This window comes from Ursus americanus, chromosome 7 (genome assembly GCF_024610735.1).
Source record: "Ursus americanus isolate L20-20 chromosome 7, mUrsAme1.1.p, whole genome shotgun sequence".
Lineage (NCBI taxonomy): Eukaryota > Metazoa > Chordata > Mammalia > Carnivora > Ursidae > Ursus > Ursus americanus.
The window spans coordinates 12728893-12751276 of record NC_142133.1 but is presented as its reverse complement, the minus strand read 5'-3'; the positions used below and the strand labels follow the sequence as shown (position 1 = coordinate 12751276).

General features: G+C 51.8%; 1 long non-coding RNA gene across 1 annotated transcript in view; it reads right to left on the bottom strand.

Annotated features, from left to right (window-relative positions):
• LOC123776052 (uncharacterized) overlaps nt 1-21514 on the bottom strand; it is a 62936-nt gene extending 41422 nt beyond the window's left edge. The window contains exon 1 of the long non-coding RNA XR_006775260.2: nt 21364-21514. This is a non-coding gene — a long non-coding RNA (uncharacterized LOC123776052). The remainder of the gene's footprint in view (nt 1-21363) is intronic.
• Between the last annotated feature and the right edge of the window lie 870 nt (nt 21515-22384).

Genomic DNA, 22384 nt, shown 5'->3' with positions numbered 1-22384 from the left:
GGAGGTGGCTACGGATGGGTGGGGCCAAGGACGGGGCCCATGGGGACCTGCCTGTGACCCCCGACACCTGGCCAGAGCTGTTGGGAGCAAGAAGGGGCCCCAGGAACACAGAATGGTAAGATGGATGAGGCGGGGCAGAGGAAAAGGAGAGATTCTGTCCTGCAAAGGTAGGGGTGGCTGGACCACGCCAAGGATGGAGCAAGCGCGATCCAGTCCCGGGCTCGGTGAAAGGAAGGGGGGAGAGTCATCTCCTTCATCGCCCTGACAACAACTCCATGACATAGACTGCATTACCATCCAGGTGAGGACACCGGCGCCCAGAGAGTTTGGGATAATTTCGTAGCCAGCCGCTGAGCAGCCAGGATCCGGACCCAGGCAGGGTGGCTCCGTCTCAAGGCGACTCCATCATACTCGCCACCCCACGTCAGGGCCGGCCACCTGGCCTGGACCCTGTTTATTAGCACCACAGCACTGACCGGAGCTTAACTCAGAAAGCTCAGCAGCGGTCTTGTATGTGTGCAAATAGTCTCTCCAGAGTTTTCCAGGCTAATTAGATGTCCAGAGCCTGTGGGCCAAGCTTTGGAGGGGTCAGGCTTGAGAATCCCCCAGGACCCCATGCCCCTGAAACTTCAAGGGCACGAGTCTGGAAGAATCAAAGCGCTTTTCATGGAATTCCAACAGGAAAGCCACGAGAACATTCCTGCTCCAAGGATTCCAACAGGAAAACCACGAGAACATTCCTGCTCCAAGGATTCCAACAGGAAAACCAAAAGAACATTTCTGCTTGTGGGGTTCCAGCTGGGAGCTGGAGTCCATATTGCCTGCTCAGGAGGCTGGCTTGTGGGTAAAGGGGTGGAGTAGAGGGTTTGTCCCGCCCTCATGAACCATCCCCAGTCCCCCGGAAGGATTCAGACACTCCTCTGGCCTTCCCAGGACAGGGGTGAGCCATTTGGAAGCTAGCCTGCCCAGCACCCAGCCCTCTCTGCCTTCATTCCACGGATAGCTCACGGCCCCCTGACCCTTCAAGGGTCTTTGTAATCAGATAGGATTTGCAAGCATGTAAAAACCTTTCTCTTAAACTTAATTGCCTCTGGAGACACATCTGTCAACAGCTGGGTGTGCGTGAAGAAATGTGAGGCACACCCCTCATTCTGCCCACCCTCCTCCTCCAAGTCTGCATTGTGCCCAGCCACAGGACCTCCCCGAAGTCCCGTGTTGAGAGGGACTCCAAGGAACAGGACAGGTTCCCGGCCTTAAGAAACTTCCAGTCTAGTAGAGGAGCTGAGAGGCCCTCCAACAGGAAGTGCTTTCGGAATGCTACGAGAGAAATGGCCACCGAAGTCCTCAAAGCAACCTGTGTTTATGGGTACCTGACGCATGCAAGGCACTGTGTAAGGCTCCAAGATGAAGTGATATAGTTTCTTCTCCCCAAGAAACCACTGCCTGATGGGAGTGACGAGCAAGTAAATGGCTCTAATGCAGTGGAAGGAGAGTTGCAATCAAGGTTTGCTCGGGATGCAGAACAATAAGACAGCCAGTCCTGAGAGAAGGAGAGTGGAGATCAGGGAAGCCTTCCTGGAGGAAGTGATACTCACGCAGGTTGAGGAGCTCAGCTGAAAATGCAGAGAGACTTCAGGGGTGGGAGGGAGGTAATGAGCCTTGACCTAGACTGTGGCAGTGGGGGTTAGGGTTGCATCGTGCCATTGTGATAAGACGTTCATAGAAGGCAGAGAGAGGGCATGGAGGACAGGTTTTAGGCATGGAACAGCAGCAGCACACACCAGATGGCCAGATCTTCAGGATCCAGGGCAATCGTTGGAAGGACAGAGCTGGAGGAGCCGTGGGTCAACTCGAGACAGGTGTTTTTGCTCAGTGAAGGAGAGAAGGTGAAGGCAGGCAGGAGACGTTTGCATTTAGGAAGACAGGAGGGAATCTAGACTTCCAGAGGGTCTCTGAGCTCTGTGAGGGAAAGGTGTGACCTTTGGAAAATGAAGGAATTCAGAGTGAGTACCCAGGCCCTTTTCATCTGCAACCATCTAGACACCCACTTCCAGCTCGTGGGATCTACCGTCATCCCAGGTATGAGGCCCCAGGGTCAACCCAGGTGGGCCGGCAATGACAGGAGAGAGCTGTGGCTGAGGTAGAGGGGAATGGGTCCCACGACAAGCCATCCAGCAAGTTACCCAGATGGGCTAGGGACAGGAATTTGGGGTCAGGATTAGGAGAAAGCAGAGCAGGCAAATCAGAGGTGAGGTCAGGGACGCACGTGCGGTATCGAGTTGTGGGCCAACAGTTGGAACACCCCTGCCGAGGTCAGGGCAGGATAGGGACCAAAAATCAGCTGCAGGGGGAGCATTCACACCATGGAGACCAACGAACATTACTTTTCTTTCCCCTCCCAGAGACATGGCTGAGACCAGGGCCCCGGAGACCAGAGTTCTAGACTTGACTCCACGAATGGCTTTGCGCCCTGGTCGCCTCACCTGGTAATGACATGTTCTTGCCCCTGCCCCATCAAGGCCAGCTGGGGCGGGGGGGGTGTCACATAAGACGCTGTTGCTGGATGTGCCTCTGGAGGGCCCTGCTGCAGAAGGAAAGAGAATCTCGAGGGGATTTCCTAGCGTCTCCTTGGACGTCTGATCTAAATTTAGGTCCTTTTGGTCTACATTGAATCCCAGCCACTGCCTTTCCTTCCTTCCTGCAGGCTGTCTGGAGACAGCACGAGGAAGGCCCCGCTGGAAGGCCAGCTGCCCTTTGTTGTTTCACCTGTGAGTCTGCATGCGTGCTTTCTGGCCAAAGGGCCCCCAACCTGCCCTGTGACTCCTCTGCCTACCCCTGCCCTCAAGCTCCCCACTCCTTTCCTGGTATTCCAGGTCATCCTCAGTCTCACGCACACCCATGCCCACTCTTCACTCAGCGACCCCCAGAGAGCATGCCTTTCCATGTCAGAACGTCTCAGGCAAGTCCCTAACTTCTCAGGGAAGTTATCCTTATACTCTAAGGATGATGCCTACCTGCCTACCCTCACAGAGCTTGTGTGTTTTTCTGCAAGAAATAGAAACTCTGACTAATAGGAACTTAAAGCATAAGAAGTGTTGCTTACTAAGAAGTCTTGAGGTGGGCAGTTATCAAGCTGGCTTTGCCACTCCGAGATGCCAGGGCTCTGGGTCAGCGTCTAAATTGTGTTTTGCTCCTTATGGTTGCAAGATGGCTGCCATAGCGCCAGATATCACATCTTCTTAAGACTCCCTCCAAAGTGAGGATGTAGGGTGAAAGTCAAAGTGGAAAGAGCTCTCTTCATGTACTTTTCTTATTTGATCAGGGATGAAAAAAAAATCTTTCTCAGAAGCTTTCCCTGCTCCCTAAAACCCCCACAGTCCCTACAACTCGTCGCAAGCTTTTCTTGTACCTTGTGAACCAGAACTGGGTTACATGAATCTTTTGAGTCACTGAGGAGGCTGGGAAAGCATCTCTTTTTCAGCCTCTATGATCAGAAGAGGGCAAGAGAGAAGAGAGTTGAGAATGGCCTTTGGGTGGTAAATTAACACAGTGTTTTATTTTAGAAGGGTAGCTGAAGATCAGACAAGGCGGCCATGAATGTTTTCTCTGTTGTTACAAGAGCTCACTACCTCCCAGACTCTTGCTAGGTCCTCTGGCTGGTCACCCTGGGGTTGTGGGGACATCCCTCTTCCCTAGGGGCTGCTCATCCACACCCCCCCCCCCCAGAATGACAAGGCTGTCCCCATGCTGGATGGTGAAAGAATAGCCTCAATTTCCTCAACGAAGCATCACAAGGTTCATTGCATCAGAGATTCCAGGGCAAGGAGGAGAGCTGAACCTTGTCACAGACAATCAGTAAGTTTTCCTGGTCTGTCTTGGTGCCCGGCCCTGGGGGAAGCAGGAGTCTGTCCCTTGTGAGCTAATCATCTGGGTAACCCCGGCTGCCATTTAGAATTACCTAGAAAAAGCCTTAAACATACCCCTGCTCAAAAACCTCAAACCCCCAGTCTAATCTTCAGAGAAACTGGTATTCAACAAATTCGTGTAAAGAGGCATCCAGCAATATACCCGACCAGCGCTCCTCAAAAGCAAGGGAAGTTGGAGAAACTGCCATGTCTGTACAGGGATGCAGTGACTAAATGTAATGTGGCATATCCTGGATGGATTCCTGGAACAGAAAGAGAATGTTGGGTAAAAACAAAGGGACGCTGAATAAAGCCTGGACTTCAGCTAGTCATAATCTATCAATATTGGATTATTAATTGTAACTAAAGTGCCATACTAATGCTCATTGCTAATAATAGAGGGAATGTATATGGGCCACAAGGGATGTATGGAAACTCTTTGTACTATACATTCAATTTTTAAAAAAAGATTTTATTTATTTATTTGAGAAAAAGAGTACATGCGCACATGAGGAAGGGATGGGAAAGGGAAAGAGGGAGAGAGAGAAGCAGACTCCCCACTGAGCAGGGAGCCTGACACAGGGCTCGATCCCAGGGCCCATGAGATCATGACCTGAGCTGAAGGCAGATGCTTAACTGACCGAGCCACCAAGGCACCCCTGGGGTCTGACACATTTTGGTTCAAATTCTAGCTCTGCTACTTAGTAATTGAGTGAGGTTTACGTTAATCAGGATAGGTTAAGTTATGCCGCAGTAACAGACAGCCCCCAGGTCCCAGTGGCTTGAAACAACAAAGACGTACTCCCACACGCAAAGCCTTGTTCCATGTCTAATGACTCTGTGCCGCTGTCTTCCATGTGAAGACCCTGTGGTCCACACCATATCGACACAGCCTTCCCTAATCACTGTGGAGAGGGGAGAAAACGGGGGGGTCAAGTGTTAGACCTATATCACGTCCATTCACATTTCATTGGCTGTGGAAAGTCACATCACCTCATCTAACTTCAAGAGGGCTGAAAAGTACCGTCCATCCATGTTCCCGGAAAGAAAGGGGAATGAGATGTTGGTAAACAATAATAATTTGGACAAGCAAATTAACCTGTTTCCACAGCAGTTTGTTCATCAGTAAAATGGGGATAGTGATACTCATCTTAAGAGATTGTCGTGGGGAGTGAACAGGCTGGGCTGTTCCAAGTACACAATCCTCTTGGTTAACTGATTAGTTCAGCGACGGGCACGCAATCTGAGACACCAGTCAGTTTTGCTTGAGATTCGGTTCCTAGATTCTGGAGAGCCTCTCTTCCTCTAAAATACCGAGCAATGGGAATCAAGAGAGCCTGAAGCTCTTGCACATAATAAGTGATTATTATTTGTCTTGATAAAAAGTAAACTCCGGGAACTGTGAGAGTCTCCAGTTCCATCTGGTCTAAGACTAAACTACCCAAGGAGGTTTTCTAGAATAAGTTCCCCACTGAGAAAAAAAACAATTCATTTATTCCCACTGAATTGGGCAGATTCCCTGTTACACGGATTCGCAGAGCTCTGTGAGTTCCCTCCATCATTGGTAACACTTGGTAATTAAATATATACAGATACTAATCACTCCACAAAATTTAGGATTCGAGACACACTGTATTTTAAAATTTCCCTGATTAAATTTCATCCAACTAAAGCTGGGTTTGTCAACGTTATAGAGAGTTGGTGAAGAAGGTTATAGGAGGGCCCTAGGGTTTGCCCCACCCATGAAAATAGATAACAGGGCCTTAACTGTCAATCCATGGTTGACCCTGGCTGCCCACATGGTCCATGCTGAGGGGGAGCCTCTACCCTGAGGCAGTCTTGACCTGGGGACCTTCCTCGAGGTTTCCGAGCGTCGGCTCTTGGGGTCCAGTTCTCATAGGCACAGAGCAGCCCCTGCCCACCTCAGCAATGCTATGGGGGCCAATCTCTGGTGTCCATGTCCCCAGGCCCCACAGGAACACCAACACTTCTCCCCTTTGCTCCCCTAAAGGCCATACTCCTCTCCTGGGCCTCCTGATAGACACCTCGTTAAACCACCAGATGGGCACAGGCCCCCTCAAATCTCAGGGCAGCCCACCCCTGCCTGACAACTTCTCCATTTGGCTGGAAACACAGACCAAAGACTGTTACTTCCCTCACCGTGATAAGGAAAGCTCAAACCTCAAGAACTCAAAAGCCAGCTCTTCCAGAAGGGTAAAGGAAAAGGTGCATATTTCCTCTTGTATCCTGATAAGCCAGCAACCTAAAAGGTGGAAAAAGGAGACCCAGCTTGTCAACAGCTTGTTCCTCTATTCACGTTGGCCTCGAGCCCACCTGCCACACATCTCTGTCTGTGGGAACAGGAGGTCCTAGCGGGTGGTGTTGATTTACTTGTCATTGGATCGTGGTCTGTAGCTCAGAACATGAGCAGTGGGTCTCAGTACATCTTAGTTCTATATTACTTATTAATCAGAACTCTTTCTGCGCTAAGTGACAGAAATCCAAACTGGATTAGTTTTCTTCTTAAGAAGGTAATTGGCTCTTGTAACAGGAAAACTGAAGGTCGGCAGGGCTTTTGGCAAGACTAGAATGATGTGGTAGAGTCAGATTTTCTCTCTGGCTCTTTGGCCTTCTTTCCTCTCTGTGTTGGTTTCATTCTTCTATCGGCTTCTTTCTTGCATCCTTGGGCAATGGCTCCAGCAGCTTCAGGCTCTCTTGTTTCCCATTGTTCTGTATCTTAGAGGGGGAGAGACTCTCTTTCCAGCATCCAAAGCTTGAATCTCAAGCAAGACTTATCATATTATGTATCTGCCCCTGAACCAATTACTTGGCCAAGGGGCCTGTGTACTCAGAATGGCCACTTGGGTCACATGCCACCCTCTGGGTGATGGTAGGGAGGCCCCATGAGAAAGAGCTTCACCAGGAAGAGGGATGGCTCCTCTGATAAAAACGGGAGCTATGATCAAGCAAAGAAAAAAGGGCTCCGCGCAGGCAGACAGAAACAGCAGGGCATCCCCTACGGACAATGTAGGAAGCTACGGCTGGTGGACATATATTCAGTTAGGTTCAGTCACGAGGGTGTAATAGTTAGGGTAAGCCAGATGCTGTAACGAACAACCCCCACATCTCAATGACTTACCTGTCAATCCATGGTTGTCCCTGGTGCTGTCCACATGGGGCTTGCTCATGCCACAGTCCAAAACAGGGTCATCCAGCCGTGGTTTCATGCAGTCATCCAGGGACCCATTCTCCCTCTTTTTCTTTTCTTTTATTTTTTAAGGTTTTATTCATTTATTTGAGAGAGAGAGCACGAGTGAGGGCAGGGGCAGAGGGAGAGGGAGAGGGAGAAGCAGGCTCCCCACTGAGCGGGAGCCTGACATGGGACTCCATCCCAGGACTCTGGGACCATGACATGAGCCGAAAGCAGACACTTAACTGACTGAGCCCCCCAGCGGCCCCCAGTCTCCCTCCCGTTAGTGACTTTCTTATCCTCCCAGGCTCTGGAATCCTGTGCTTCTAACTGCACAGATGGGGAAAGGGGGAGCCCATGGAAGATCCTGCAGGAAGTCTGGAGGAATTGGTGTTTATCACTCCTGCCCAACATCCATTGACCAGAACTTGGTAACTGCAAGGTAGGCTAGAAAATGTTCTCAAGAAGAGAAGCAAACAGTGTTTGGTGAGTTCATGAGTTCATGAGTTCATCGTCTCTGCCAGATTGAGGGCGGGTCCTCACAGGACCAAGATGGGTTTTGAGAGGAGGTGGGGGAGGCAGGGAAGGTTACAACGGGCCTAGAACTCAAGGCTGCCAGCCTCTACCTTCCAGATTGTCCACCTTGGGCAGGTCACTGTCCCTCTCTGAGCCTCAGTCTCCCCATCTGTCAAATATAACATAACCCCCTCTATAGCCCCTTCCTATGCAAACATTTTCTGCTTCTGTGTTCTACCCGCTGCCTAAAAGCTCCAAAGCCTTTCCCAGCTATCAGTTTCTATGCTCTTATCATCCCTGATCTCCCCTTTAACTTCACAATGTCCCCCCATCCAAGCCCTCCTTTCCCCTTCTCTGCTTTATCTTTCTTCATAGCACCAATGATATACCAAATGCTTTTCTCATTTATTCATCCTCTCTCTGTACAAGAATGTAAGTGCCAAGAGGTCACAGCTTTTTGTTAGTTCATTACTATATCCCCAGTACCTATAAAGTGTTTGGCATATTGTAAGCACTCAGTAAATATTTGTCGAAATGAATGAATGAATGAATGAATGAATGAATGAATGAATGAATTAAATTGAAAACCTTTCTCAGAATAGCAAGCTGTCTAAAATTCATAACAGAACAACACTGCCATCTGGTGCCAGACACTGGAATTGCAAGCACAAAGTATGGTTGGTAGAGGGGAGTCTCTGAAGACCTGTCTTGTCAAACCCACCCTATTTCGTTGCTTAAAGTACCATGGTCTGACTTTGGCCATTTGGATGTCTCAACAGCCCCATGGGGTCTGACTTTCTGCCCCATGTGTGCTCCTCTCCAGATCACTAGATGAGACCCGACTAAGCCAGTTATAACGTCCTCCAATGCACCCATCACTCAAAGCTCGCTCTGATGCTGCTGAAATCAACATGGAGAATGCTCTCTCTCCACATGATGAAGTATCAGAAAAAGGATCCCAGTCCTGAGAGAGGACAAAAGAGAGACTATCTGAGGTGAGACAAATAAAACGACCAAAGGAAGAAGCAGCAGCATTTGGGGAGGAGCCAGGAGACTAGACCCCACCTCCAACCTGACCTCAAACTCACTTTGGTTTCCCCATCTGCAAGATGATGGCGCTGACTAGATCGACTCTAGCCCCTATTTAGCCTAGGCCCAAAGTTCTTAAGAAGGAACAGAAAGGTCATAGTTACTATACTTCCAATATCTGGAGTGAATGCCTAGGAAAAGAGGTGAGTGGCTCATTCACTTGTCAGAAGCTGGTGTCCTTTCTTGGGGGGTCTCCTCTTTACAAGACAGTTGTTCTGATGCAGTGCCAGCCTCCCCTAGAGGACTTGGCTGCTTACAGGAGATTCCCTCGCAAAGCCTCACCCCTGCCTGGCCCAGCCCTGGTGAGAGTGGCCTAGTGCCCTCAGTGCCATGGCAACCAGGCCCCACCCCCAACACATGCAGGTTTTGTTTGCCTTTCTCCTTTCAATAGCCTGAGGGTTGATTCCTGTTGATCTCTGATTTCCTTCAGCCACGTTTGCTTCTCCAAGTCTTCATTCAGATTGGCTGCCCCAGGTTAAAGGGAAGTGGCCTTTGATGGACTTTTGTCCCTTCTTCCAGACCCTTGCCCATCGGTGACAGGGGCAGCTTTGGTGGCTCTAGTGATGCCAGAGTTCTTCCCTGCTGGCCTCTGCCCTCGCTCAGGCCAGCCCAGCTGTGTGGAGCACCTTCCAGGATGTGTGGGATATAGAAGATAGCTTCGGCCTCTGTCCCCAAAGGGCTACCTGGATGGACATAGCACATGCCGAACAGCAAACGAGCCATGAGAGTGTATGTGTGAGAGAGCATCAAAATAAGGGGTTCAGGGGGCGCCTGGGTGACGCAGTCATTAAGCGTCTGCCTTTGGCTCAGGGCGTGATCCCAGCGTTCTGGGATCGAGCCCCACATCAGGCTCCTCCGCTGGGAGCCTGCTTCTTCCTCTCCCACTCCCCCTGCTTGTGTTCCCTCTCTCACTGGCTCTCTCTCTCTGTGTCAAATAAATAAATAAAATCTTAAAAAAAAAAAAAACAAACCAAGGGGTTCAGGCTGAAGGGGTTGTTGACTGGGAAGCCTTCCTGGAGGAGGGGGGATTCCCACAGCCTCTGAGTTCATAGAGTATCTGAAACCTCGGAGCACACCTTTGTCCCAGGAAATCTTAGCACCCAGAGTCAGGGAGAGAGACAAACGTGAGCACCCTCCCACGTGGATGTCAGTGAGATACAACCCCGGCCACCTGTGACACTGGAGCATCCGGATGCCCAGAACACTCACAGCCCTACAGAGACCCACTGTTCTCCTTCCATCTTCCTCCTCCTCTGCTTCCCCTGCCACTACCAGAGACTCCTCTCCTCTGGGCTTAGTCAGGGGCCCAGCTGTATTTACTGCCTCCCTTTCCTTCCCTGCATTTGCTCTGCTTCTGCGACTCCTCCCAACTGGCAACGCTTCCCACTTACTCCTAGGAGTGTTCATCCAATGGAATAATGAGCCAGATTGCCCCTTGTCAGTTCATTAGTACCACCATCTTTTTCTACATTCTCCTCTGTGGCACCAAGAGAGGCTGGGAACTACAATTCCCAGAATTCCTTTGGTGTATGGCTCCATCTTAGAGCTGCCAAGAAGAGGCCCTGGTTCCATATTTGGCAGACGGAAGAAAAAGAGAAGTCATCATTAAATCTAAATACAGATAAGGAGTTTTCCATGAGAATTTAGCAGGTAAATTAATATGTGCTACAAGTGTAAAATACGTACTAGATTTTGAAGAGTTTGTACCAGAAAAAGGTAAAATATCTCAATAATTTTTTTATATTGTTCCCATTTATTTTTGATACATTGGGTTAAATAAAATACATTATCAAAACTAATTTGGTCTGTTTCTTTTACTTTTTTAATGTGATTATGGAAATTTTAAAATTGCATATGTAGCTCAGCTTATATTTCTGTTAGACAGAGCTGGACTAAAGTGTGCAGAGAGTGGATGGAAAATAAACACACAAACACTTCATAGCCACATGAGACAATAAACAATGTCACAGTGTGGAATGCAACTCAAGAGTGGTGCACGTGTCAAGAGTTAGGAGCTCAAAGGAGGAAAAGAGGTCTCTGAGGGCTCTGGAGTAGGGAAGGCAGTGTTGGGGAGTGTGTGGCAGGGGTGAAGGGCGTTGACGCCATTCCAGGAGTGGATGCAGTGCGCCCAGGAATGGATAACTCAGGCTTGGCAAGATGTGGAAGTCTTGGGATCTCAAGCAAATGTGAAGGAAAGGGTCTTGGTTTCCACTTGTGCCTTCAGTCATGACTCCGTTCATTCCACCCTGTGGCCCAGAGTTTTGTGGGAATGAAAGAGGCAGGCAAGAAGATACTGAGCTGAATGCCAGGGACATGGGTGCCATTTCCGAGGGTGCCAGAGGGCCTTTGAACACCAGGTCACAGTGCAAACTCAAACACAGGCCCAAACGCCTCCTCTGGCTTTGTCTAGAATGGGCTCATGGTAGGACCACGTTTTCCAGGGTTGCTGCAGTCAGGGGTCCAGGTTCCAGCAGGGCAAGGTGTGCCCTCCCTGAGACCCCTTCCAAGCAGGTTTCTGGTGGTTGTAGACCTGAGTCTTGGAGAAAGTCACAGGGTAAAACAGGTGTTTCTGTCCGAGATGAACTCCCTCCATCCGGGTATCATGAAGGGTGGCAGAACGAGGCCATGGGGACAGGAAGCACGAAGCCATGGCTTGAAAGTGCATGTGCTTGCCTTTTGCCGAATTTTTGCCGTGGCTGTCCCTGGTTGGCAGTGGGATCTTTCTGAGAAAAGCTGGGACCTCCGTGGTCCTGGCCTGGTCCTTTGGGACTGACCACCTGGAGCGAGCAGGGAGCGGCTGGTGCTGAGTCCAAGTTGGATCATTTCAGGAAGGGCCACCTGTGGTTTTCAGCCTAGAAACTGGACCACAGGAGTGTTGGTCAAGGCCAGCCAGGCCAGAGGGGGACCCAGAGCCCCCAGTGGAGCATGACCAAGTGGTCACAAAACAGCACAAATCCCCAAAGCCTGAAAGTGTGTTGCCTCCTTGTTGGGAGATCTTTGAAAACAGGACAGCTTTTCCACCATTGCTCAATGGCCCTTCACATTTGCTTCCAGAAAGAGGAAGACTTAGCCCAGTAAATCCTTCCTGAGCACCTGTTACCCAACACTGAATCAGGCACCATGGGGGAAATGCAAGGAAGAGTAGAGAATCTTTCAAACTCAGGGTGGGAAGAGACTGAAGAGGTCACAGAGACTTCCCTGAGACTGAGGAAGACTTCTCAAGGTAGAAATTCCTGCAGCAACATCCCTGTCAATTTGACGTGGCCTCGGTCCTCTGAGAGCAAACCGTGCAACAAAACTAAAGACATAAGCAGCCTTTGGAGGACTGGCCCAGTGTGTGAAGAGATTCTGAAGGGCACAGACCTGACTATAAATGCCAGCGGGCCCTGAGCCAGGGGCGGTCAGGGTGACAGGGATGGCCCTGGGGCCTGGGAACAGGCAGGAAGGTCCTCCTGGACCAGGGACTAAAAGTGGGCCATGAAGGACACGTGGACTCTGTGGTCAGAAAAAGAGAGGGGGATGTGAAGTGGTTAGAAGGAGGAGAGGGAGGAGAGAGGAGGAAGAGGAAGGGGAAGAAGAAGGAGGAAGAGGAGGAGGGGAAACCCAGGGAGAAGTGATTTGAGAGGGAGCAGGAAGTTCTCCAACCCCAAAATCTCTATTGCTTAAAATCTCACCACGAAAGGACAGTCTCTCATTCTTTACTTTCATCTTTCAAAATGAAGCTTTTCTTGCGGAGACAACATGGGAGCACCCTAACAGGACGTAAGACGCTGAAAATCACACAACAGGCAGGAGCAGAATGAAGCAAACGGCCACAGCCACGATTTGCCAAAGATCGGCCAGTCGGACCAGCTGCTGGTCATGGCCACAAAAATGCTCCGCCAGTCCGGGGGAGAGAGAGGTTGGGTTCATGCAGGGGCTCAGAGTCGGAGTAGATCTTCACCCCACTGACGTCAGGAAAACCCTGACATTTCCCCCCTGAAGCTCAGTCCTCCAGACAAACCTTCAGAGTAGAAAGAGAAGCAAGGGCTCCTCGGTGATCTCAACTTCCTTTCCAAAGGGCTCATGGGAGAAAAGCCCTGGAGACAGTTTCATTAGCAGAGCTGTTAAGCCCCCAGTCTCTGGAGTGAAACTGCTTGAGTTTGAGTCCTGGCTCTACTGTCTGGATCTAAGACCTTGACCCCCATCTCTCCGAAGCCCAGTTTCCTCATTTGTGAGATGAGGCTGCTGGGAGTACTGTATTCCACAGAGTGGTTGTAAGGGTTAAACAATATAACGCACTTGTCCTTAGAACACCACACATTATCCCGGATGAACCCTGTTCTTTATTACCACCGATTTCCTGCAACCGGCCAACAAAGACTCCCTTGGAGGTTTCAGACTATGACGGAGTCCATCTAGCCAGAACAACCCTTTTTAGCATCATTTCCCCCATCATTCCGTACTTACTGAACACCTACTGTGAGCAGGACTTTATAAGAAGTATAAACAGCACAAGGATAGCACAGAAAGCTATCCTGTCTTGAAAGAATGTACCTCAGCGGGCACAGAAAGACACACACGACGCAGTGGACGGAGCTGTATGCTGGACCTACAAGGCCCCGCATCATTTAGGCTTTGGTTAGGCTGCAAGTAACCAGATCATCCCAAACGACAGTGGCTTCACCAAGGCAGAAGTGTCTTGCTCTCACCTAGGAACACGGTCAGAGGCAAGCAGTCCAGGCTGGTTTTGTGGCTCAACAAGCGTTCAGGGTTCAGGACACCCTCAGCGTAGGAGTCTCGCTCACCACCGCACGTGCTCCTTAAGCTCCAGTCCGGCCATCTTCCTCTTCGTCAATATCCCCACCCCCCGCCGGAGCCAGGCTGAGAGAGCACACCCTCTGTGCCAGGAGCCATTCAAGTCACTCTTCAAATATTCATTCATGGAGTCCTGACAATGGCCCTATTATGTCAATATTATTTTCATCTCTATTTTATTGCTAAGGAAACTGTGGCACAAGAGGATTATGTAACTTGCCCAAGGTCACACAACGAGGTGGATTTCAACTCAGGGCCGGGAGTTTAACTCAGTCTGGCTCCAGAGTCCCGCTACTAGGAAGAAGCAAGGAAGGGCATTCCTTACCCTTTAATGACACTTTGTCCAGAACTTAGTCACGTGGCCATATCCAGCTGCAGGGGAGGCTGGGAAATGTAGTCTTTATTCAGGACAGCAAAAACTGGGAGTTCTATTACTAAGAAAGATGGGGAAACAGGTTTGAGGGACCAGTTTGCAGTCTGGGGGTATGGACCCCCAGAATTTCATTCCCTCTCCCATAGAGCGGCACCACAGCAATAATTCTGTATAACGTGACCTCCCCTCCTTCCCTTACGCTCCTGAACTGGGGCCAAGAGGGAGATCCCATCTTTTCACGTTGGACAGTGGTGTGCACTCTCGGGTGCTGTGGGCAGCAGAGCTCAGTCAAGTTTTCAAGGCTACAGTCTACAAAGAAAACAATTAAGTGGATGTTCTGAGAGATAATGCTGCCCCAGCCAGCTTCCAGCTTCCAGCTGCCAACACCAGGGCTTCTGAAGGTCCTGCTGCATTCCTGCCCTTGGGTGCCACAAGACCCACCCCGAAGTCTGTGATAAAAGTCCCCTTGTTTGGCTCAGTGGGTTTCCGACAATTGCCCAATTACCATCAAAGGGTTTTGTTGTTGTTGTTTTTTAAGATTTTATTCATTTATTTGAGAGAGAGAGAGAGAGCACATGCATGCACACATATGTGTACACACACACACACACACACACACACAAGCAGGGGTAGGGGCAGAGGGAGAAGCAGACTCCTGGCTGAGCAGGGAGCTTAACCCTGGGCTCGATCTCAGGACCCCTGCATCATGACCTGAGCCAAAGGCAGACTCTTAACCAGCTGAGCCACCCAGGCGCCCCTGTCATCAAAGGATTCTGAGTCCACAACCAGGCAAATGTGGTCAGTGCTGTTAGCAGTGTTAAGGAAATGCTCTGAAGTCTGGAGGTCTGGCCTAGGGGATCAGAGGAAGCTTCGCAATCTGGGGTATTCTTAGCTATAGCTATTCTTAGACACATACAGTGCTGACCACATGTCAGACACTCTTCCACTTTATACCCAGTCTCACTTAATCTTCAAATACCAAGTGAGGCAGGCCCTACTGCTATTACACCCATTTTACAGATAAGCAAACCAAGGCATAGAAGGGTTAAGTGACAAAAGGTCCAACACTAGAATTAATAGAAGTGGGTCTTTTTCCAGTCAGTCTGGGTCTGGCTCCCAAGGTCTTAACCATCATTTGGGTTTGGGTGTTCCATGTCTGGGCGGAATCTTGAACAAAGGGTGGGACTTTCTGCAGGGCAGGGGCGGGACTGTCCACACCAAGCAGAAGGCACATGGGACGCACGCCATGAAGTCAGTAAGTACAAGGCTGATGGGGGGGGGTCTGGAACAGTTGCAACACACAGGTTCTAAGGAGCAAGAGTGCGCAACCAGGCGGGAAAGCGGGGTTGGTAGTCAATTCAAGGTGGGGACTGTGAATCTATGCTGAAGAGTTTGGGGGGTAATTTGGAGGCACTGGGGAGCCATTGAGAGTTTTGGAATCAGGAAGTAACATGCTCCGGGCCTGGTTTTGGGATGATTGCTCAGGAATATGAACTATATGACTGGAAGCGGGAAGACAGTCGGGAGGCCCCTACAAGAAACAATCCAATACATGGGATTTCAAGAGGGATGGGGAAGGGAAGATGGAGACGCGACTTCTTGGGGTCAAGAAGAAGAACTCCGGGGTGCCTGGGATACTAAGGAGAGAGAAGTGCCAAAGGCAATTCCAGAAAGACTGTGCCCGCTGGTGGGGTGGAGTGGGGGACACGGGAAGAATGGGTTCTGGTTGGACGGCATGAGTTTGAGCGGCCTCCAGGACACGCAGAACCTTTCCGGCAGAAACATGGAAACATGGAAAAGAAGCCTGAGCGAGAAAAGCAGCTCTGAGGTCAGATTCTGAGCGTGCTCCCCGAAGCTGCGGGCACAGATGACACCCCCAGGAGAGACCCTTGCCCAGAACCTACGGGGAGGCAGCAGGAGGCGTAGCCAGGGGCTGGAGGCAGCCGGCTAGGTGATGCGAGGATAACCAGGCTCGTGCACGCCCTGGAAGACCAGAACACACTCTCAAAGAGGAAGGCAGGACCCCCGCTGCCAAAACTGGTGGGGGCAGCAGGGCAGGCGGGCGGGGAGGGGTTCAGTTCCCTGCTGGCCTCGCCCCGTGAGAGTCCCCACAGCCTTCTTGTTGCCCTGGAAATGGCTCCAGCGCTGAGGATCTGCAGAGTCAACTTCTTCAGATTTATGATGGAAAATGGCCCCAGGGACTGGGCCAATTAATTGCTCACAAACGGATTCCAACTTGTCCATTAAAGTGCCTCATTCTGGTCCCAACACCCGGGCATGTTCACACCTCTGGTGAGGAGTCGGGCCTGCCCAGATAAATAGAGTGTGGGCTCGGCTCTGCGGGGAGCAGCACGACCCCCGAAGGAGGCCAGGCGGCCCTCAGAGCCAGGACCACCCCATCCACACCGCCTTGGGAGACAGAGGCAAGGCCTCTGGCGGTCCCCTGCCCCAGCCCGTCCTAGGCTCCGTGAGGCAGGCCGCATCCCCCAGGAGGGCCCTGGGCCCCATGGGGTCACAGAGGACTGGGGAGCAAGGCTTGGCTATCAAGGCCCAGCTCTGCCAATTAAGAACTGTGTGATCTTGAGCAAACTCCTTGGTCTGGGACTGTTCCCTGTTCTGTAGAGAGCAAAGGAATGTCTACTGAGCGTAAGGTCACAGGACAAGATTTGCAGAGCCACCTCCCCCAGTTTGTCTCCTTCCTCAGCCCCCTGGCCCTCCTTCCCCAGCCTCGAAGCTGCAGCCTCCACTCCCAGGCAGGCCTCCCTTATCCCCCCTAGGCCCCTCAGCTAGCAACTTAGAAAACCACCGCAGCCTCTCCAGGAAACGGGGCATGGTGAGGGCCCAACCTGGGAAAGGGCCTGCTCACAGTCAGAACCTTCCAGCTGCCCAGGTGGAAACGGAGGCTGGTGGGCTGGACCAGGAGGCCTGTGAGGGAGTGGCCAGGGCCCTCACTTCCCTGAGCCGCTGGTCTGGCAGGCTAACGGGTAACCCACGGTGTCCTCCCCAGCTTCACACTCTGTTTTGCTGCTGCTTCTTTATCATTCTAATCCCACTATCTCCATCGTCTTTACTGGTCTGTATGAATACGGGAGCAATGGACCAATTGTGAAACGATGCAGAATTCTTCATGCTCTTGCCTAATTTCTACCTCCTCCACCCTCAGCTCAGCCCCAGGCAGGTTTATTTTCTTTGCTGCACTTCTTTTAAAAAAAAAAAAAATGGGATTGGAGCCAGGATGGAGAAACAGATTGGAGATTTCACTGTTTCCATTGACGCTCTGGCCGCCCCCCTCCCCCTCTTCTCTGGAATCCACTCTGGGCAGAGTGTGAGAAGTCATTTCCCAAAGGGAGACATTACCCTCTCGACTGCTGGGCATTTGGCCCCTTCACCCCATTTCCAGTGTGTGTTGGGGAGGGGGGCGCTGGGGTGGGGGGTGCATCCCAAGGCAGCTGCTGAGGCAGATAAAGAGAGTTCAGATGTGTCCCAGTGCCCCCCATACTCCAGCCCTCACATATGCGCACCCTGTGACAAGGTCATTAGCCAAGGTGGTGAATGCCAAAATCACTCATCAGCTCCAACCCAGACCCCTGGCGGGTCATGGGGGCAAGGGGTGGGGGTGGGGAGGCTTGTGATTGGCAGAAGACTCAGTTCTTAAGAAGTTTCTACAGTGTGTAGGGGCGTCTGGGTAGTGCAGTCGTTAAGCGTCTGCCTTCGGCTCAGGGCGTGATCCCGGCATTCCGGGATCGAGCCCCACATCAGGCTCCTCCGCTGGAAGCCTGCTTCTTCCTCTCCCACTCCCCCTGCTTGTGTTCCCTCTCTCGCTGGCTGTCTCTGTCAAATAAATAAATAAAATCTTTAAAAAAAAAAAAGTTTAAGAAGTTTCTACAGTGTGTAGCTAGGGAGACAAGATTGCTAATAGGAATTATTTAGAAACAAAATAAGAGGTAGAATTTTAAAATCTGAGGTTCTAGAAACGAGTCTTATCAGTGTTTGCAGGGACCCAGTGGGTGTCTGGTGGAGTCCTGGAAGGTGTGAGAGCAGGGCCTGTTCAGCTGCCATGGGAGGAAGTGGGTGAGGGAGAGCAACTGGAGGAAAGAGGAGATCTCGGTCACCCCACACAGAGCCCCTAAGCACCCAATCGTGAGACCATGTCTCAACACAGTGACCAGCCATGCCCAGATAAGGCCAAGCGGGCTGGCTCCTCTTGGATCTACTTGAGGAGGCTGAAGCTTGGGCTTTTGTGTGGCAAGAAGCTTAAATTTCAAGGAGAGTTATAAGCGCACACCTGATTTATCTACCCATGGACCCTCATTGTGGTGGAGGCCCAGGAATGCCCAGAGGGGTGAGGCCTGAAGGGGGGACCAGGTGGTGCCAGAGCCAAGCCCTCCCACCCCCTCAGTGTGCTGGAATGGGGGTGGGTGATGTGAACTCACCCGTTTCTTGGCTGGAGGACAAGGAGATAATGTGAAACAGTGATCACTCGGGTAGCAGAAGATGAGCCAGAAGATATGTCTCAGCCACTTGCAGAAGAAGCCCCACCCTCACCTCAAGAGACCCCAGAGGCCCTGCAGTCTCCGATTAAAGAATTTGGGTCCCCTCCTAATACCTCCATTCCCCTCATCAGCATAGAGGCAACCGAGAAGACTAGCCCCCCGATACACTTGACTAATCTTTCCAGAGCAGAGGCCGGAGGCCCGGGAATCATTCCCAGATGCACCCTGTCCAATGTGGCCCCACTCTGCAAGCCTGCAAGAGGGTGGGAGGAAGCCCAGAGCGTGCCACCCAAGATAAAGGTTTCCGTCTGATTTTGTGGTTCAGCTGAAGTCGTGTTCTTAATAGCCCAAATAAACAGTTTTCAGCCTGGAGGCCAAGACACGCCAAAACACGCCACTTCCATTTCCAGCACCAACGGGGGGCCACAGGCACAAACCCATTTTCTAAGTCACGGCCAGCCCTAAACAGTGCCCAGTGGGCCACGGCAGCCAGCAGGGAGGGCCGGCTACCAGTTGTGTGGCCCTGGGCTGACAGCCACCAGGCAGGGCTGGACTGTGGAAGTTCTCCTGCCAGGGAGACAGGAGACCTTCACTCTCGGGCACCATCACCCCTGGGGACCTCGCTCAAGCTGCTTCTTCCCACCGGCCTCGGTTTCTGCATCTGTAAAATGGGAGAGGACTAACACTGTAGTTCTAAGAGCATGTCCCTTTCAGCAACAGCAACACTTAAGAAGCTGTTGGAAATACAAATTCTCAGGCGCCACCCCTACTGGATCAGAACCTCTCAGGCAGGACCCAGAAATCTGTGATTCTGCGGGCAGCTAATGTGAGGTCTACATATGTCTGTCTGGCTCTAACATTTTAATGAGCCGTACTTCTTTTACTCATGAGAGCTATTCACAGGTTATATTCTACCCTTGAAAGAAGGGCCAGCCTTTCCTTTGGGAAAGACGGAGAGCTCAGACTTGTCGCCCATTCCAGTCTGGTCAGGGGTTAGCATCACCCAAGCTCTGGGCTCTGTTGGAACTCTGCCCTGGGTCCTTTTGTGCTCTGGAATCTGCCCCAGGCTCAGAACTCTGGATTCGGGGTGTGGCCTGGCTGTTAGCAGCCCAGGGGAGCCAAGGCCAGGCAGCCCCCCAGCGGCTGGCACACGGCAGGAAAACCTCACTTCCAGACCACCGGGTGAGCTCCACCAGGAGACTTTTGAGAAGCTGAGGGGCTAAAAAGAGTACCCGCAAGCTCTAGAGATTGTCGGCATCAGTGAAAGAACCAAATTCCATTTCCTTACTTCTAGCCTTTACAGAGCTAGAAGCCCCGAGGAGAGCACCCCACAGAGGGCCATGGGCTGTAGGTGTATAGTTTCTCTGCAAGGAACTTCTAAATGCAGGCAAGGCCACTGGGCCCACGTGGGGAGTTATGAGCACGCCTCCGTGGCTTTGATCTGGGTCCTGCTTCTGCCACAGGGACATCCGTGGACATCCCACTGTCCCAGCATCATGGTCCCCTGACTGGTCTTTAGGAGCTTGTTTCCTGGGAAACACTAGCTCTGGAAACAGTGCAGGCCAGCTCACAAACCGACTGCAGGACAGGCCTAGGTCAAGGAGGGCTGGGGAGGGGGGGCGGTCAGCTTGTCTCAGAGTGTAAGGGGACTCTGGGAGCTGGGCCCAGAAACCTGGTGGGGACGAGGGCCAGCAGGAATGGGAGGCAGAAGCTGGACGGGCTACAGACCATCACAGCCTAACCAGCCCCCTTGGCTTCTCTAGCACAGGCTGGCTTCAGGGGGGCTGCTCTCTGGCGGGGATGGAAAGGGATTGGCAAAAACAGACTGTCGGGCCCATCACTAATATCTTCCTCTTTGGGCCCTGGAGCCACTGAACCAAGGGGCTCATTTTCACTGAAACATGCTTTCCCCAGATTTCTGGAGCCTGTGATTAAGGTAACATAGCTAGTTACTAGCACTCAGGGAAGAAGCGAGGCTGGGAGAGGGAGGAGGGAGGGCCCACTGACACATCTGTCACTAATCACAGGGAAAGGCTCAGACCAAAACTCATTTCGGACCCAGAGCCTCTGGGCCTGTTTTGGGAAAGTTGACTAATCCCATAATCCTGCCCACCAGGCAATTTTTCTGCCTGGCTTCCAAGTGGGAGTGGGAGAGAGCCCTGGGGGCCACTGTCCCGCTGAGGAATGTATTCTCTTAAAGAGGAAAAGCCACCTTCGTTAGGCTTTGTTCCACAGAAGTCTGTGGTTTGGGGGTGTCAGCGGTTGCGCCTGCGCCAGGTGGAGGCCAGCCCTTGAAGCAGGAGACGAGGAAAGGGTGCGGGGGCGCTGTCTTCATGGTGAGGAGCAGGACCATGGCCCCCGCGCGCGCCTGCTGCTCAGACCTGGGCTGGGACCAGCCGCTCAGCCTTGCCAGGGAGCTCTTACAGATGCAGGACCTCGGTGCCCCCTGACCTGCATGGGATCCTGGCCTGGACGCCTCCCGTGCGGGGCTGGGCCACTTGGTGGATGGAGATGAGCAGAGCACCCCCAAGCCCCTCCAAGAACCGCCGATCTTTTCAATCCAGACAATTTGGGTGGGAAGTGACAAGCGTCCTCATCTTAGTCCACATACCCAGTGCCGTGGAGACCCCCGTTCAGGGCACAGGCCCTCCAGGCAGCAGCCTGGCACGCGTGCAGACTCGTGCACACACACGTGCACACTCACGCACACGCTTACCCCCCACCCCACAGTGACTTCAGCGCACCAACCCCGCAGCACACAAACAATACAAATTAAGACCAGAGCCTCTCCGAGTCGCAAGCAGCCAAGTTCCAGGAAAGCTGTGTGCAAGCTAGATTTGTCTCAGATTTTCCCTTTGTTCGATATTATCGATGTGTTGGCCTGGTAGTGGGGGGAGCAGGAAGTTTGACAGGAAAATACTTTTTTTTGAATCACCCTTGAAAAGAAAGGAATCCTCTCGGATTCTAGAGACAAAGAAAACAATAGTCTCATAGTCATACCTCACCAGTACCGCTCAGAGACCTCTGCTGTAGAGAAACCCAAGTGCTCCCTCCTGTTCTGTCTTCCAACGAGGTGTGGGAAAGGAGCGACGTCTCCTAGGGAAATTTTTTGGTAAACTGCCTTAAGCCAGCTTCTTCCTGTGAGTGTCCCATGGTGATCTTTGACACCCCCAAACTCCCCCCCGCCCAAGCAGGATCAGCTGTCCAGCTGGCAATAAGCATGCGCTGTCTCTTTAAGAGCATGGCCTGAGAGTTTGTTTACTGGGACGTTTGTTTGGGGCTTGGTGGGAGGAAAGCAAGAAGATAAAAGCAGGTTGGGATACTAGAAAGAACAAAAAAGAAAAAAAAAAAAAAGGAAAGAAAGAAAAAAGCCAGAATGCAAGAGAAAGCAAGATTACAAAAGCTAGTTAGGTCCAGAGGGAAAATTTATTTTTGCAATAAGGATTCCAGTCCCCTGGGGACTGTTTCCAGTTTCCACTGAGCAAGATAATCACCCAATGCTTAAGTTTGATCAAACACAATTCGATGAGTCCAACTGGGGGAGCCCAGGCCCACTGAGGGCCGCCTGCAGGCTCAGTCAGGGCCCCCCGCCCCTCCCTGGGCAGGAGGGTTAGACTGAGCTTGGGAGGAGGACAGGGTGGGGGTGACCTGGAGACAAACGAAGGTCCCCACCTGGGCTCTGGCTAGGGGCTTCCGGACCCCAGGATCCCTGCGCTGCTGCCGTCTTTGTGGGCCGGGCATGTGCGCACAAAGGTAGACAGTATTCCTGGGAGAGAAACCCCAGCTTTCGTGGCTTCTCGCAGGTCTCCCGTGGTGTTTGGGACCAGCAAGAAGAGTCCATTTGGGGTCAGGCCCGAATGAAGACCCCTGAGATATGAGGTGGGCCGCGGGGACCCTTTGCTTTAGCTGTGCCAGCGGATGTGTTTCTGAGAGTGGCCCAAGAGCCGGGACGGGAGAGGCAAGGCTGGGAAAGAGGGAGGTTTGGGGCTTAGCCGGAGTCCAGAGTCCAAACACGGTTGAC